The sequence below is a fragment of the Pristis pectinata genome, chromosome 2 (assembly GCF_009764475.1).
Source record: "Pristis pectinata isolate sPriPec2 chromosome 2, sPriPec2.1.pri, whole genome shotgun sequence".
In the NCBI taxonomy this organism is placed as follows: domain Eukaryota; kingdom Metazoa; phylum Chordata; class Chondrichthyes; order Rhinopristiformes; family Pristidae; genus Pristis; species Pristis pectinata.
In genome coordinates, this window is record NC_067406.1 from 36161187 (window position 1) to 36180140 (window position 18954).

At 40.0% G+C, this 18954-nt stretch overlaps 1 long non-coding RNA gene across 1 annotated transcript in view; it reads left to right on the top strand.

The window, feature by feature from the left end:
• The first annotated feature begins 11243 nt into the window (after positions 1-11243).
• The window catches only part of LOC127567546 (uncharacterized), a 42680-nt gene continuing 34969 nt past the window's right edge, over positions 11244-18954 (top strand). Inside the window, exons 1-3 of the long non-coding RNA XR_007955904.1 lie at positions 11244-11341; positions 13200-13259; positions 14772-14902. This is a non-coding gene — a long non-coding RNA (uncharacterized LOC127567546). The remainder of the gene's footprint in view (positions 11342-13199; positions 13260-14771; positions 14903-18954) is intronic.

An 18954-nucleotide genomic window follows, 5' to 3' on the forward strand; every position in this document is an offset into this window, starting at 1 on the left:
AGCTTCATTTTACTTTTAAACATAGAAAATAGGAGCACGAGTAGGCCATTCAGCCATTTGGGTCCACTCCACCATTCAATATGATCACAAGTGATCATCCACTTCATTTCCGTGTTCCCGCATTCTCCACATATCTCTTGATCCATACAGGGTGGTGAGCTGAACATCAGTGGTGGGAAAGTTACTGGAAGGGATTCTCACAGGCAGGATTTACTTGCATTTGGGAAGGCAAGGACTGATTAGGGTTAGTCAGTATAGTTTTGTGTGTAGGAAATTGTATCTCACAAATTTGATTGAGTCTTTTGAAGAGGTGATGAAGAGGACTGATGAGGCCAGGGCGGTGGACATTGTCTACATGGACTTCAGCAAGGCCTTTGACAAGGTCCCGCATGGTGGGCTAGTCCGGAAGGTTAGGTCACATGGGATCCAGGGTGAGCTAGCCAGTGAATACCATTGGTGGAAAGAATCAGAGGGTGGTCGTGGAGGATTGTTTTTCAGATTGGAGACCTGTGACCAGTGGTGTGCCACAGAGATCAATGCTGGGCCCACTGTTGTTTGTCATCTATATTAATGATTTGGTTGAGAATGAAGTTGGCATGGTATTGGTATTGGTTTATTATTGTCACTTGTACTGAGGTACAGTGAAAAACTTGTCTTGCATACTGTTCATACAGATCAATTCATTACAAAATACATTGAGGTAGTACAGGGTAAGAACAATAACAGAATACAGAGTAAAATGTCACAGCTACAGGGAAGTGCATTGCAGGTAGGCAGTAAGGTGCAAGGTCAAACAAGGTAGATTGTGAGGTCAAGAGTCCATCTCATTGTATAAGGGAAATGTTCAATATGCAGATGACATAAAAATTGGGGGTATAGTTGACAGTGTGGAGGGTTATCTATGATTACAATGGAATTTAGATCAACTGGGGAAGTGGCCAAAGAATGGCAGATGGAATTTAACTCAGACAAGCATGAGGTGTTACACTTTAGTAAGTTAAACCAGGGCAGGGCTTGCACAGAAAATTGTATGGTCCTGGAGAGTATCTAGAACAGAGAGACCTAGGGGTAGAGGTACATAAAGACAGGGTGGTGAAGAAGGCATTTGCCTTCACTGGTTAGGGCATTGAGTACAGTGGTTAGGATGTCATGTTGCAACTGTACAAGTCATTGGTGAAACCACACCTGGAGTTGTGTGTGCAGTTCTGGTCGCCCAGCAATAGGAAGGATGTCATTACGCTGGAAAGGGTGTAGAAAAGATTCACAAAGATGTTACCGGGACTGAAGGGCTTGAATTATAAGGAGAAGCTGGATAATCTGGAGCTTTTTTCCCTGGAGCAAAGGAGGCTGAGGGATGATCTTACAGAGGTAAATAAAATCATGAGGGGCATAGATAAGGTGAATAGTCACAGTCTTTTTCCCAGGGTAGGGGGTAGGTTTAAGGTGAAAGGGGAAAAACTTAAAAGGGATCTCAGGTGTAACTATTTCCACACAAAGGGTGGTGGGTATGTAGAACGGGCTTCCAGAGGAAGCCGTAGAGATGGGTACAATTACAACATTTTAAAGGACATTAGACAGGTACATGAATAGGAAAGATTTAGAGGGATACGGGCCAAATGCAGGAAAATGGGACCAGGTGAGGTAGACAACTTAGTCAGTATGGACAAGTTGGGCTGAATGGCTTGTTTCTGAGCTTTATAACTCTATGAATCTATGATCCCTTTGGCAGTAAGAAATACTGTATATATTACCTTCGTCTTGAATATATTTAATGTCTTTGCCTCGGCTGCCTTCAGAGGTAGAGAATTCTACAGATTAACCATGCTGTGTGTGAAGAAATTTCTTTTGATTTTGGTTCTCAATAGCATATCCCATATCCTGAGACTGTGACCCCTTATTCTGGGCTCTCTAGCCATCAAGAACATCCTCTCTGTATCTAGTCTGTCTAGTACTGTTAGAACTTTATAGGTTTCTCTGTGATCCCTTCTCATCCAGTGAAAATAGGCCTAGCTAATCCAAGCTTCTCATACATCAGTTCTGCCATCTTCTACAAGCCGGGGATCACTCAATAATTTTTCATTAAGGTGTTACAGAATAGTGTGCCAATAAATAGAGCTGACTCTCTTATGAATTGATCTGTGTTTATATTACAGGAAGTCATGATTACATTTATGAACAGATTTGTGGTTAAATAAAAGGTAGGTGTTCATGATTAAAAACTTCAAAGAATTGTCTTTGGAAATTTACCTCAATAATTGTGGTTGGTGCACTATTGAGCTCGCCAAATTCATCATTTACAATTGTTTGAAGTGACAGGGGGAGCTATTAGACCATTGAATAAGTAAATAGAAATATTCAACTGTGGAAAAAAATAATTTTTAAATGGATGTTTAAATAAACTCAGGAAATTACACTGGTAGCACTGTTAGTGGGAACAAACATGGAATAGATTATGTTCTGAAGCAAATTTAATTATAGGGGGTCAAAATAACAGCCAGAGGGCTTAAATTAAAACTAAGATTAAGATTTTTGGGAATATTAAAATGGGTGTGAACCTTCTCAAAACAATTTGCTGCAAGAAGATAAGAAATAGAAATGTGAGGTAGTCTAGAGGAATGATATATCAAGTGACCAACTGATGGCAAATACATTAAGCATTTTTATCTTCATAAAAGGCATTTCAAGACCGGAAGTTGAATCCTGCGCATAGAAGAAGGACAAATCGAAATAGAAATTTCAGATAAAGAAGTAATTGATATGCTGAGGAAATTAAAAGAAAACAAGGCGTCAGACTGAGATGTAGTTCATAAAGAGAAATGTAATGAAATGGATAGGGGATTAGTCATGTCATTGTCACTATCTTGAAAAATTCATTAGATATAGGAGCAGCACTTGAGAATTGGAAAGTCGCCAACAAAACACCAATCTTTTTAGAAATCCAGAAAGCTGTTTCAAAATAGCTGGTGGGGTGCCACAGCAATCAGTTTTGGGAGATTGTGCATATTATCTGGAACAGCAGAGAGGAAAAAAGTTATCCAAGTGTGCAGATGATAGTGAATAAACAATATGGAAGAAGCAAACCAAATACAAACATTTGAGGAAGTGGCCTGAGTCGTAAATTTTTTTGATTCAATGATTCTATTACAGATGAATAGCAGCAGGCAAGTAATTAAGGCTTGAATTAAGAAAAGGGAAATTGAAGCCACATAAGGGCGGCACAATGCAGCTTCATCTAGTCCTGCTGCCTCACAGTTCCAATGAACCAAGCTCGATTCTGATCTTTGGTGCAGTCTGTGTGAAGTTTGCATGCCTTCCCCGTGATCACGTGGGCCTCCTTCACGTTCTCTGTTTCCCTCTTGCATTCGAATGATGTGCTGGTTGGCAGATTAATTGATTAAAGTAAATTACCTCTAGTAGAGTGGTAGGATCAGAGAGTAGGTAAAGAGCATTAGAAAGAGAAATTGTTACAGGGAAATAAGTGGGAGAGGTATTGATGGGATTGCCCAGAGAACCTGCATACACATGATGGGCCAAATGGCATGTTTGTGTGTTGTAAGAATATGTGAGAAGGATGAAAAACATAAATAATCATAAGCTCTTAGATATAACACCACATGGGGATCTCAAGATGTTGTGGAACAGTTGACTACAGCAAGAGTGAGTTGCAATGATACAGTATAATATCAAAAGGCACTTCAGCAAAATTTGACACCATTCTACATAAGGCTATAAGGAACAGAAAGAGATTGATTTTAAGGTGCATTTTAAAGGAGTAGTGAGGAGCAGAGAGTTTTTGTCAGACAAAGGCAATGGTTACTTGCCACAAGTCAGGATACAGAGAGCTTAAGTTTATGTAGGATGGAGGACGGGAGGCTGGCTAGGAGGCCATTTGAGTATTGAAGTATATCATTCATAAAAGCAGGGATGAAGGTTTGAACAGTAGTTGGGCCAAGGCAGGGACTGAGTTAGGTGGGAGTGGATGTGTGGTTGGCTCATCTTGGAGCTAAATGGGATGCTCAAGTCATGATTAGGAAGAGGAATGAAATCAGTGATGGGGAACAAGGATAGTGCTTTTGCCTTCACAATATTTATGTGGACGGAATTTCAGTTCATTCATTGTTGGATATTTAGCAAGCACTTTGTCAAAATAGTGATCTCAAAAAGAGAGGCATGTGTACACAAAGAAGGAAAGGTAACTGGATTTTGGCAGGTACAACCAAAGATGAGTAGACTCATGTAAAATATTAATTAAATACAACAATAAATAAAGTGAATCCTGCAAATATGTTTAATTCCCCCTCCTACACCTGCCCCTGAGCTTCTCCTCCTGTACCTCCTAAAAATGGAAATGGGGTTTTGTGTACTGAATTAGAAGTGGTTTTACCATCGATCAACTGATATTTCAGCTTCATTCTTTACCGATATGGTGGTTCAGTGATCGTATGACTGGATGAGTAAACTTGGGACCCAGTCCAATGACATGTTCAAAACCTATCATGATGCCATAAGGATTTGAATTCAGTAAAGTGCTGGTATCAGTAAATTGACCATGAAGTTAGTAGATTATCCTATAAATTAAACGGTTTGTTTAATGCTCTATAGGGAAGGAAGCCTACTCTTCTTAACAGATCTGCTTTATATGTGACACTGGCAACATATGTGACAAGCCATATATTTGCATATATTTCATATGCACTTGTAAGGTCCTGTGTACGAACAACATTCAAGTTCTTTCCTTCTTTACAACTGTGGGGACACATTTATATTTAAATTACGTGCTGAACATATGGAAGGCACCACATGGGAAACTATATTGAGCAATTTAACCTCAGCGCTAGACATTAGTTTGATGGACCATACAGTCTTTTCAGTCCTATACTTTCTTATATTTCTACAAAAGAGACTGGTTGTATTGGCTTTTCCAGTACACATTGTTAATATATATTGGGCTATTTCTGGAAAGAAAGTCATTGCCCCGGGATCCAAAATTGCAGATAAGACAGATGATGAGAAATTGGGTCTCACTCCTTTCTGGTGCACAAAACATGCCATGTTTACCACCAGTACATGATTAGATACCACCGCATACAAAATGGTTAAATTTGCCAAGAAGACATGAGCTTCAGGGTGGTTAACGTGGTTCTCAAAGAGATCAGACTAAGCTAAACCAGTTTTCAACAATTTACTGTGCACTAATCTAAGAAGGATATCAAGCCTTGATGACTCACTCCCCATGGTGGCCAATCAGCAGCTATATGCAATGCGGCTAGACTGGAGTAAAGAGATGCTGAAGGAAAGAGCGAGAGACTTCCTAGAATTAGTGAAATAGATCTTGCATTCTCATCAGCGACATAAGTGACAAGAAGAAGGGCCTGTGCTCTAGGAGTGCTTGGAGACCCATTAGAATCGCCATACTAACAGTGTGGCAGGAGGTGACTTGATTGATCCCCTCCAGGTGTGAGAATTCCCACTCATTTGTGCAACTTGGCAATAAATTTCATGTCCTCATAAATTGTGTCAGCCTGTGCTACATAGCACTGAAAACAGTTGTACTGAGCCATTTCAGTAAATGGATCAGAGTTTCAATCATTGATGTGTTATGATCTGTGCAGGGTTTTTATTATCACTGATAAGGATGTCCACATTTATTATCCATTCCTAATTGTCTCCTGAATTGAAGAGGCAGTTAAGAATCAAACACATTGATGGATCTGAACTCACATATGGGCCAGATATGTCAGATTTTCTTTTCTGAATACAATAGTTTCATGATTAACATTACTGAGACGGCCAGTTTTTGAAATTTCAGATCTATTTGATTTTAAATTGCTAACTGCCATGCAAGGATTCAAGCACAGGTCCTCAGATCGATGGTCAAGATTCCTGGGTGCTAGTACACCAACTTGAGCCCTAGGCTACTGAACTCTGAAGGTCTTGCAAAAGAAGATGTGAGGGATCATTTTATGTCACCTGGGCTTTCTTGGCTTGTCACTGCTATAGAGAGTGTAGAGAGGGTCACTTTGCCTGCATTGGGGACCATAGTTTAGGAGGCTTGTATGAAAAGTTTATTTTTCCTTCAGAGTCCCATACAATCAACGCCTCCCTCCTCCACTCTGCTGGAAAATGAGGCCCCAATATTTGTGACGTAGTTCTTTCAAGATCAGCAGTGCCTATGTAGCTGGCTAGAAAACTTGGCCCAATACTTTAAAAAATATTCTCTATTTTCTTACTATTCTTCTGGTTATCTCTTTTTCTCCCCCAGCTAAAATCACTCAATTCTGCTAGAACTTCCTCCTGCAACCTTCCTCATCCTCCTGCTCTTTTTGTTCTTGCTGTCTATCAGCCTGTGGCTCACATCTCTCAGGCTCCAGCTCTCCTTGCTCTTCCTTCCCTGGAACCAGATGCTGCCCTCAGTTTCCCAGGTTGTATGGCTTGCAGCCCACTATAATAGTCTCCACACGTGCTGGGTGTGTATTGCAGGTCAACCCCAGCCTGATTCAGGTATCCAGATCGTATTTTCAGAGGTGGTCTGCAGAATCTTTCCAGTACTCATGTGACTCACATTGACATTCAGTTGCTATGGTAGGACTGAAAATTGGTTTGTTGAGCCAGGGAAGTAAAGGGTAGGTATTCTCCCCAGCATCCAACCTTCAGAGAGTGCTCACCATGGAATGTCCACAAGTAGTGGAGTTATTTTAAGAAGGAAAAAAAAACAGGCCCAAGGGTGGTACAGTTGCACAGCCTGGAGAGCTGCTGCCTCACAGATCCAGTAACCTGGGTTCGATCCTGACCTCTGGTGCTGTCTATGTGGAATTTGCATGTTTTCCCTGTGATTGTGTGGGTTTCTTCCAAGTGTTCTGCTTTCCTCCCCAATTGGAAAGAAGGGAGAGTTGGTAAATTGGTTTATTATTGTCACAAGTACCAAGGTACAGTGAAAAACTGATCTTGCATACTGTCCATACAGATCAACTCATTTCAACAGTGCATTGAGGTAGTACAATATAAAACAATAACAGAGTGCAGAATAAAGTGTTACACTACAGAGAAAGTGCAGTGCAGGTAGACAGTAATGTGCAAGGTCACAATGAGGTAGATTGTGACACCAGAGATTCTGCAAATGCTGGAATCTGGAGAAACACACATAAAAACTGCTGGAGGAACTCAGCCGGTCAGGCAGCATCTATGGAGAGAAATAAACAGTCGCCGTTTCAGGTCGAGACCCTTCATCAGGACTGGGTCTCAACCTGAAACGCCGACTGTTTATTTCTCTCCATAGATGCTGCCTTATCTGCTGAGTTCCTCCAACACTTTTTCTGTGTGTTGAGGTAGTTTGTGAGTCCAAGAGTCCATCTTATCGCACTAGGAAACCATTCAATAGTCTTATAACCATGGGATAGAAGCTGTCCTTGAGCCTGGTGGTAATTGCTTTCAGGCTTTTGTATCTTCTGCCTGATGGGAGGGGTAGAAGAGACAATGTCCGGGATGGCTTGAATCTTTGATAATGCTGGCTGCTTTACCGAGGCTGCAAGAAGTGTAGACACAGTCCATGGAGGGGAGGCTGGATTTTGTGATGCGCTGGGCTGTGTCCACAGCTCTCTGCAGTTTCTTGCGGTCCGGGGCAGAGCCGTTGCCATATCAGGCCGTGATGCATCTGGATAGGATATTTTCTATGGTGCATTGATTAAAATTAGTGAGGGTCAAAGGAAACATGCCAAATTTCTTTAGCCTCCTGAGGCAGTAGAGCGCCAATGATCTTTCTTGGTCATCGAGTCAACGTGGTTGGACCAGGACAGGCTATTGGTGATGTTCATTCCTTGGAACATGAAACACTCAACCCTCTTGACCTCAGCACCATTGACGTAAACAGGAGCATATGCACCGCCCCCCTTCCTGAAGTCAATGACTAGCTCTTTTGTTTTGCTGACATTGACTAGGTTATTTGACTACAATATTGGTAGGCTATTTGGCTACAGTAAATTGTCTCGAGTATAGAGGTGAATAGTTGAATCTATGGGGAGGTGATGGGAATGGGTGTAGGATCAGTGTAAGTTGGTACTTGATAGTTGGGTGCAGATTTTATGGGCCAAAGGGCCTGTTTCTTTAGATATAGATTTTTTTTAGATATTTATTTATTAGTCACATGTACATCAAAATACACAGTGAAATACATCTTTTTGCGTTGCTAAGAATGTGCTGGGGGCAGCTCGCAAGTGTCGCCACTCTTCCAGCGCCAACATAGCATGCCCATAGCTCCTAACCTGTACGTCTTTGGAATGTGGGAGAAAACTGGAGCACCCGGAGGAAACCCATGCAGACACGGAGAGAACGTACAAACTCCTTACAGGCAGCAGCGGGAATTGAACCCAGGTCGCTGGTGCTGTAATAGCATTACGCTAACTGCTATGCTACCGTGCATGACACTATAATCACCAGAGAAAGAGACAGAAAAGAGAATGGAAAAAGTATTAGGCCAAATTTTCAAGCCTGGCACACAGGGATTACTGCCCATGAAGAAAGTTTAGGGTTTCTATGACATGCACTCAGATGTTAGATGTAGGGAAGTCTAGAACTGTGATGTTATTGGACAGACTAAGCAATCAGTTTGAAAGATACTCAGGTGGACAACAGATCAAGAAGTGAGAAGGACTACTTTGACTTTTTAAACATATTGCAGAAAACTTAATAAAGATTGGGATGTACATATAAAAATAAAACAGCAGCTGAAAAAAATTGTAACCAAATGTAAAGTATAAAATAGTAATTATTTTAATATCCATAGGATTTAGAATTTTGTTAAAAGACAGTCAGACACCATTCATTTATAATTAGATTTTTAGACTATTCAGTTAACTCAATTACACTTTATTTAATCAGCATTCACACTTTCAATGGATGTTAAAGTGAGAAAATTGTGCAAAAAGGTTGAAGCTCACAGCAAATAATTGACTCTGGGTTGATTGCACTTGCAAAGTGTGCAGCAGTGCACTAAGGAAGAATAAAGTAACCCTGACATTTACTCTTCTTTGATAGCTCCTGCGCAGTCACCAGAAGCTGCTGTCAAAGATATAGAATGAATGCAAACTTTGGGCTATTGAGGGAGAACGATATACTCTGTGAGTGATGGGAAAAGCAGAGAGCCAGGCAGACTCTATTATGAGAAAGGAAAGAAAAAGAGGGCTCTCTTCTTGGAAAGGGAACACTTAGTGTTAGAGATTCATAGAGTAATAGAGTTGTACAGCACAGAAACCAGCCCTTCAGCCCACTACGTAATGCCAACCTTTTTGCCCTCATCCCATTTGCCCATGTTAGTTCTGTATCCTTCTGTGATTTGCCTTTTCAAATGCCTGTCTAAATGTCTCTTAAACATAATGATTGTATCTGATTCCACCACCTCCTCCGGCAGCAAGTTCCAATGATCAACCACTCTCTGTGTAAAAGAAAATCCCCTCAAATCCCTTTTAAAACTCTTACAACTCATATTAAACCTATGCCCTCTTGTTTTTGATTCCCTTACCACAGGGGAAAAGATTCTGATATCTCCACCTCCTATAATTTTATATACCTCTATCAGGTCACCCCTCAATCTCCTTCATTCCAGGAAAAAGACGACTAGTCTATTTATTTTGGTATTGGTTTATTATTGGCACTCCCCATTACTATCTCTCCCCATAGCTAACGTCCTTCAATCCAGGCAACATCCAGGTAAATCTCCAGTGCAACCACATCCTTTCTATACTCCAAGTGCAGTCTAACCAGTGTTTTGTAAATTTGCTTCATAACATCCTAACTTTTATATTTTATGCTCAGGGCCATTCAAGGGCCCATATCATAAGACAGTGGATTCTATGTTTCTCTATAAGCAACAGCACATAAGGTTCATTACAATTAATGAATTGCTATTTTTAATGGCTGGTATTACAATAAGTTTTTCATATTACATATAGATGTTTTATTCATTAATACAGGAATGTGCATTCTTCCACGTCCAGATTTTTAATTTAAATATGTCTAAACTTTTCAATATGTAAGACAAATTTGACTAGTGAAACATCTGGTGAAGCACAAATATTTTTATCATCAACCTCTGCTTCTGTGCAAAATCTGTTTCACTATGTTACAATGGCATTTATAGCTGTCAATGCAGAATGTGAATTCACTTTTCTTAGACCCAAGTAGTGAGGGACACAGTGCCAACATTTTGAGTGCTGTAACACCAACCCAGTCCCAAAGGCTCCACACATCGAGAATTCCTAGGAACAGCTTGGTACAGATTCAAAGAGCTCATGACCTGGTGCCCTGGAGGGAAGAAGGGAGAAAAAGAGCAAAGAATGAATCAGCTGGCAGCAACTCCTCCCGTTACATGCAGTTCTGACCAATTAGTTATAGGTTGCTACATTTTTGCTTTGTGGGAGTGTGGAAATCTGCAACAAAGATGGTTCCAGGACCCAGGAATAACGTCTGAGGAAAGGTCAAGAGCATTAGTTTTCTTGTTAGTCAAGAAAATTAAATTGTTCAAAGTTTGAAAACCATTTCTTACTATAATAATAGGATCAAAACACATGGGGAGATGTTAAAGATTAAAAGGCTAAAAAAGTAAGGCAGAACCTAGGAAGGTTGTTGACAATATAAGTTACCAGGTGCATTTCTGTGCAGAGAAAAAATAAGGATAGTCTTTTTATTTTCCAATTCCAAAAATTTAAAGAATCATTAATTCAAAACAAAACAGAATGGTCAGACAACATGATAAGGCTGACTTCAGACTGAATTTTATTAATAAGAGGATTTATTCACTAAAAAAAAAGTCCAACACTTGGAATGATGAAATAATAGTCTGACCTATTTCAGGGAACAATTTTCAGAAAATGATCAGACCATAGTAATTTAAGAAGCAAAAATTGCCAAAACTTACATAAACCTAATTATAAATTATAGAAATTTGTCAGCATTTCCCAGCAAGTTCCAGCACTGATTTTGAATGAAAATGCAACCTGCTTTTTGTTCATAGTTTTTTCTTACAATAACTTCATGTTTTCATTTCAATTAATATTAAGGAAATAGAATAAAAGTTTTATATAAATTAAACCCAGGAATTCTTGAGATATGCAAAAGAACAGTGTGCATAAAAATCATGCATCAATTTGAAATGCATTTTCACCAATGTACCAACATTATGATTCCCAGTCATGCATAAAAAGGAAGATCAAATCTGTGACCTTTTCTACTTCCTCCCAAAGCTGCACACACTTGAATTAGAGTGGCAGTCGTTAAAGCAGAAGGCAGTGGGCACAAATGGTAGGCGTTCACCAGCTATCCTTTCAAATGTCCTGGAAAAGTCAAAGCGGTGAGTGGATTCAAAAGGCTTCTGTTCACACAAAGGAATTCCATTAAATGAACTCATCAGTCATGTTGTTTTTTTTTATTGATGAGTGGCACAGTGCAGCAGGGTCTGACAGAGCAGAACAGATAGTGTGCGAACGCTGCCTTCTCCCTCTGCCTCTCTCTCTCTCTGCCTCTCTCTCTCTCTCAACATAGGCACACTTTCAAGAGTATGGGCACCCAACAATGACGCATCACTTACTTATTACATCCATTATTAACTTGGCTCAGCCTCATTAAGCATTGAAATTGAGGAAAAATGATAGCAAAATAACAGTCAGAATTTGTACATTACAAGAGGGAAAAGAAAGCAGATAAAACACGACATAGTAAGCGACGTGACATTTTTGAATCCTCAGGGTCACACATTGTTGATTGCATGTTTTTACTTTCCTGACATGACTCTGCTATGGTCTAATTTTACCATGTTGAGCACTGGCACAAAATAATGAATGGTGGGCTTTTAATAATGTCTTGGTGGTGAAGTGACACTTAGTTTTGAGCACGAAAATTTGTAGATTTTCCACGTAAATGCAGCATTTACAGTTTTTTTTGCTTTTTGATTTATCTTCTGAGATTTTACTTTGTTTCTATAATATCACATTTCCTTAACTGTTTTCCTAAACCAATTTTTGATATACAGTATGCAAAGTAAATGTTCAATCCTGCTGTGAATTAAGAAAATATCTTCTATTGTTCACTTTGACAAAGGTGGGCTTCTAAAATATCACAGACAGCATTTCTTCTGGAGAGATCTTTTCTCTGAAAGCTGAAAATACCCCGCAATGTTAAATTATTCATTTTATTTTACATGGTTTCAACAAATGTAAAGGCTTTGTAAATATATTGCATGTTACAGTATTTGGAAATTCATCTGCTGTTATACGCAATGAGCACTCCATAAAAACCACTGCTTCTGAAATTTGCCTTCATTGGTGACAATGGATTACTATATTATCATGGTGACAGTATATTATTAATTCAAAATGCAGTGCATAGAACACAGCAAACATATTAACTTAAAAGTAAGCCTGGAATTAGCTGAGTGCTGTTCCAATTCCTGCACCAAATCTTTGTCAGAAACATGTGTGGATGAAGGGGTTTTCTACTGCATTTCTGGCAAAGTTGTTATGATGGGAAAGGAGCTGTTCTTGAATTGTAGCATAAAATTGATTGCCAAATTTGATTGACTTTATAGAATGCATTACATACACAAGTCATTAATGTATGAATTGTCAAAAAGAGTATTTGATGCTAGCCTCATCATGTTCGTGTTTATATTAACTGGAATCTTACATCTTATACAAAAATACTATCAGAAGATTAAACAGTTGATAGCTAAAACCTTTCAGAATGAGGGGATAAAGCTTAAACTGAAGAGAAACAGGGTGCACACACAGTTTAGATTCCAATACTTCATACTGAGTTCAGTGAATATATGAATAGAAAATGAAGGAAAGCAGTGCAAATAATGAACAAAAATGTAAGGAACATTACATTAATATCTGAGGAGACACATAATTGATTGGTCACTTTTTTTTGAATTGACACATTAAACCAGATAATTTTCTCAGAATCTGCAGTTTCTCATGCTCTGGAGTGTGTTTCTTGCTCAAGTAACTGGGACTGTACAAGCCTTTCCCTCATGGAAGACCAAATCCACAGGCAGTGTTTTACAGAAATCACAGCTTGCTGTCATCTCTCAGCAATTACCTGCCCCTGCAAGAATATAGGAAAGAAATTGCTGTCTATCATTCATGTTGATATTGTATAATGCTAGTGAAATTGTAACACATTATTTATTCACTCATTTATGATTCCAGTGTACATTGGAAGTGATAGAAATCATCCCTCTCCAAGAAATAAAATAAAACTATTTTAAGGTAGGTTGTTCCAATAATTCATACATTAATTCAAAAAAAAAGTTTTACAAATTATGCATTGACTTTTAAAAAATGAAAAAGTTCCCTATTCACCTCAAATTATGCAAGACATCCTTCCTTAAAACTCTACTCCGAACAGTACTGAAGTTTGATATGGTTTGAATTTTTTATATTAAATTGATGAGAGGTACTAAGGCAAATGGATTTTAGCATGGATGAATTCGTAATAATTCTAGCCTTCCACTGATCCTGCTTAACCCTCTCACAGTAAGGTGCTCACCTTTCATTAACCAACACACATTCTCATGCTCTCTCTCTTCACCCACCCCCCTCCCCCACACTCTCTCTCTCTTCACCCAGCCCCCTCCCCCACACACTCTCACTCTCTCTCTCTCTCACATTTCAGCATTGGCTTAATCTTGATTAATTAAACAGGAAATTCTTAGTGCCCGAGTCCTTAGGAAGAATAAAGATTAAAATCATTATGCTTTGTTGTGCTTGCTGTTTGGGCTCAAGGATAATTCAGTCAGCATTGTTATTTACCTTAGTAGAATTGGAATATTAGATTAGGTATCCATCAACTACTAGGTGTCTGTGGATGAGCTTCACAGCCCAGCATGTTTCCACTCTTAGGTTTATCCTTATCAAGGTTATGTTTAATGCTGAGTTTCTGAGTTAGCTTGCATGGTATTGATAATGAATTTTTACACATTAAGGCAATGGGTATTTGCGCTGGGAAATTAAATACCTCTCCATACAAAGAATCCAATGTCACAATCAAGCATCCCCAGGCTGCTGCAGTGTGAAGCTTACAACATGTCTCAGCCAGAGTGCAGAAGAATATTTCCAAATGCACTGTTATCCTCGAAACTCCATGAAGAAATGGAACTATTTGAATCTGTCCATTTTCATTTCACATTTGCAGTCACACACCAAAAAAAAATTCCATCATTTTCACATAACTTCAATGCAAAAGACAAAAGGCCATTGTCTAACCCTTTATGTACCCAGTTTGCATTCAGTGAACTGAAGATTTTGTTTTCGTATTACTAAAATATTTGAATGAGTACAGGTATATTGTTTTTCCTGCTGGCTTTGCCAGTCATTCATCATGTGCTTGTTTAGAATGGAAAGAAATGAAGTTCAACAGGCAAAGGAGATCAGAACTCTCTTCCTCTGTAATATATTTTGTTGCAATGTCTATGCATTGTTTCTGTCTAAAATTTCTGTTATATTACCTAGATTTTGAAAACAAATTTCGGTTATCTTTTAATTTATTTTGTCGAGATTTTGAAAATGTATTATGATCAGTATTTTATGGCTTTTAAGGTGCCACAACATCAAAGATAATCACCCAGAAATTGAATGGTGCCTATTTAGCCATATTGAACAGTGTGCGGTTAGACCAATGAATATTTTACTCAAGGGACTACCGTTAGAAATTCAGTAGCTCAGGAGGGCTGAAGGATGTAATACTGAAGCTGACCTCACAAGCGCTGTGAATGTTTCCAGGCTACATGTGCGAATGAAAATCCCAACATGCTTTGCAACTGTAGGACAATGCTCTTCACACCCAGGTTACCTGCATTAGCCACTGGGCACTTGATGCATGGCGGATCCAGATGGAAGATGGTGGATTTGCAGTAAGTTCCTTATATTCCTTCATGTTGTATTTTTAATTGAAATTATGTTATGTAGCGCACAAAAATATGGTGCTATGAAATACAGTGTTTAGATAAGTATGCTAGGGAAATTATCATGCAGGTTTTTTGCACATCTACCTTCTAGTAGTAGGGCAACTAGTTCAAATCAGTAGGACATTGAAGCAAATGTTTGTTATCTACAGTGAGAGCACTTGCAGATACACTGTAGTAATTGGAATGTCACTACTACCCTCAACTTTCATTATTGCCACTCCAGCACAACTAGAGTCACATTAAACACACTACCAGCCAGACATGGATCAAACAGGGAACTTTAGCATGCTTGGAATCTTCTTCTCCTTTACCACTGTAGAGCTGACATGGCTACGTAATCTCCTCACTAAATTGCTCTTTTCAAAATGAAGGAATTGCCATTGTACCCTCTCTGAAGATGACTGTCAATAAATGATCGAGTTAGTATTTGATGTGTGATGTAGAAGATATGAATCCTCTAAGGCTTTCTATTGCAAGGTACATCTGGATCGTGCATTTTGAAATATGTACTTGGAAGAAATGCAGTGAGCGATTTGTATAGTGTATGTCCATCAGTGAATTTAGAACAGATTGCAAGCAACAGTTTCTGCCATAGAGTTTTAGGCTGTCCACCTGGTTCAGAGAACTAATTGTTAGTCATGCTTTCACAGATTTCACTAAATCTGGCATTGTCTTCCATCTGTTCACCTGTGATATCAATGCTTCATATATTCATAACACATCATTGCTATAAAAAGCTTGCAAGTGTTAATCCTCACTGTATTCCCGAGTCACAATGTGATTTCTAGGTACTGTCCCCAAACAATATTAGGACACAATGTTTTGATGACTACCTGATTATGTTATTGGTACTGGCTAAATTCATGCTCTTTGGGAGAACCACAATGGTTTTAAATTTTATCAAGAGAGTCATAGAGTAATACAGCACAGATATAAGCCCTTCAGCCCAACAAGTCCATGCTGACCACAGTGCCCACCCAGCTAGCCCCAATTTCCTGCATTCGGCCCATATCCCTCCAAGCCCCGCCCCTACATGTACCTATCCAAGTGTTTCTTAAATGATACTATTGTACCTGCCTCAAACAGTTCCTCCGGCAACTCGTTCCATATACTCACCACCCTCTCTGTGGAAAAAGTTACCCCTCAGTTCCTTTTAAATCTTTCCTCTCTCATCCTAAATCTATGCCCCCTGGTTCTGGACTCCCCTAACTGGAGAAAAGACTGTTACTCTCTACCTTATCTATGCCTCTCATAATTTTTAAACACTTCTATAAAGATCATCTCTCGTTCTCCCACCTTCCAAGGAATAAAGATCGAGCCTAGCTAACTGTTCTGTGACCCCTGCTCTATGTGATTTTTATAAATGACTTGCATGAGGATGTGGAGGGGTGGGTTAGTAAGTTTGCTGATGATACAAAGCTTGGTGGTGTCGTGGATAGTGTAGAAGGTTGCTGTAGATTACAACAGGATATTGACAGAATGCAGAGCTGGGCTGAGAAGTGGCAGATGGAGTTCAACGTGGATAAGTGTGAAGTGATACATTTCGGGAGATTGAATTTGAAGTCAGAATACAAGGTTAATGACAGGACTCTTAGCAGTGTGGAGGAACAGAGGGATCTTGGGGTCCACATCCATAGACCCCTCAAGGTTGGGGCGCAGGGTTGTTAAGAAGGCGTATGGTATAATGGCCTTCATTAGTTGTGGTATTGAGTTCAAGAGCTGTGAGGTGATGTTGCAGCTCTATAGAATTCTGGTTAGACTACACTAGGAGTATTGTGTTCAGTTCTGTTCGCCTTATTATAGGAAGGATGTGGAAGCTTTAGAGAGGGTGCAGAGGAGATTTACCAGGATGCTGCCTGGATTGGAAAGCATGTCTTGTGAGGATAGGTTGAGTGAGCTAGGGCTTTTCTCTTTAGAGAGGAGGATGAGGAGAGGTGACTTGATAGAGGTGTACAAGATGATAAGAGGCATAGATCGAGTGGACAGTCAGAGACTTTTTCCGAGGGCGACAATGGCCAACATGAGGGGATATCATTTTAAGGTGATTGGAGGAAGATATAAAGGGGATGTCAGGGGCAATTTTTTTTTTAAACACAGGGAGTGGTGGGTGCATGGAATGCAGTGCCAGCAGAGGTTGTGGGCGAGGATACATTAGGGACATTTAAGAGACTCTTAGATAAACACATGAATAGTAGAGAAATGGAGGGCTATGTGGGAGGGAAGGGTTAGACAGATCTTAGAGCAGGATAAAATGTTGGCACAACATTGTGGGCCAAAGAGCCTGTACCGTGCTGTAATGTTCTATGTTCTAACCTCTCCCTCAGGCCCTCTAGTCCTGGCAACATCCTCAAATCTTTTCTGTACTTTTTCAAGTTTAACTATGTTTTTCCTATAACAGGGTGACCAAAACTGTACGCAGTACTCCAAGTGTGGCATCACAGACAACTTATGCAACTGCAACATAATATCCCTACTCCTATACTCAATGCCCTGACTGATGAAGGTCAGCATGCTAAACACCTTTTGCACCACCCTGTCTACCCGTGGCGCTGCTTTCAATCAACTATGCACTTGTATTCCTAGGTCCCTCTGTTCCATTACACTCCCTAGTGCCCTACCATTCAAAGTACAAGATCTACACTGGTTTGACTTTCCAAAATGTATCACCTCATACTTATCTGTATTTGAAAACTATTTGCTACTCCTTGGCCCTCTTCCCTAACTGGTCAAGATCCCCCTGTAATCAACGATAACCTTCTTCACTATCAACACCTCCTAATTTCATGTCATCCGCAAACTTACTGATCAAGCCTTTTGCATTTCCGTCCAAATCATTTATATAATAATGAATAGAGTCCCAAAGCCAACCCCTGCAGCACACCAGTCCCCGGCCTCCGTTCCGAGAAACAACCTTTATCATAGAACAGTACAGCACAATACAGGCCCTTTGGCCCACAATGTTGTGCCGACCTTTAAATCTCACCTAAGACTATCTCACCCCTTCCTCCCACATATCCCTCTATTTTAAATTCCTCCATATGCTTATCTAGCAACCTCTTGAATTTGACCAACATATCTGCCTCCACCATCACCCCAGGCAGTGCATTTCATGCACCAATCACTCTCTGGGTAAAAAACCTCCCTCTGATATCTCCCTTGAACTTCCCACCCATTACTTTAAAGCCATGCCTTTCTTGTATTGAACATTGGTTCTCTGGGAAAGAGGTGCTGGCTGTCTATTATATCGATTCCTCTTAATATTTTGTACACCTCTATCATGTCTCCTCTCATCCTCCTCTCCAAAGATAAAGCCCTAGCTCCCTAGTCTCTCCTCATAATGTATACTCTCTAAACCAGGCAGCATCCTGGTAAATCTCCTCTGCACCCTTTCCAAAGCTTCCACATCCTTCCTATAATGAGGCAACCAGAATTGGACACAGTACTCCAAGTGTGGTCTAACCAGAGTTTTGTAGAACTGCATCATTACCTCGTGACTCTTAAACTTGATCCCATGACTTATGAATGCTAACGTCCCATAAGCTTTCTTAACTACCCTATCCATCTGTGAGGCAACTTTCAGTGATCTGTGGATATGAACCCCCAGATCCCTCTGCTCCTCCACACTACCCAGAATCCTGCCATTATTTTGTACTCTGCCTTGGAGTTTGTCTTTCCAAAGTGTACCACTTCACACTTCTCCGGATTGAACTCCATCTGCCACTTGTCAGCCCAGCTCTGCATCCTATCAATATCCCTCTGCAAGCTTCGACAGTCCTCCACACTATCCACAACACCACCAACCTTTGTGTCATCTGCAAACTTGCTAACTCACCCTTCTACCCCCTCATCCAAGTCATTAATAAATATCACGAAAAGTAGAGGTCCCAGAACCGATCCTTGTGGGACACCACTAGTCATAGCCCTCCAATCTGAATCCACTCCCTCCACCACAACCCTCTGTTTTCTACAGGCAAGCCAACTTTGAATCCACACGGCCA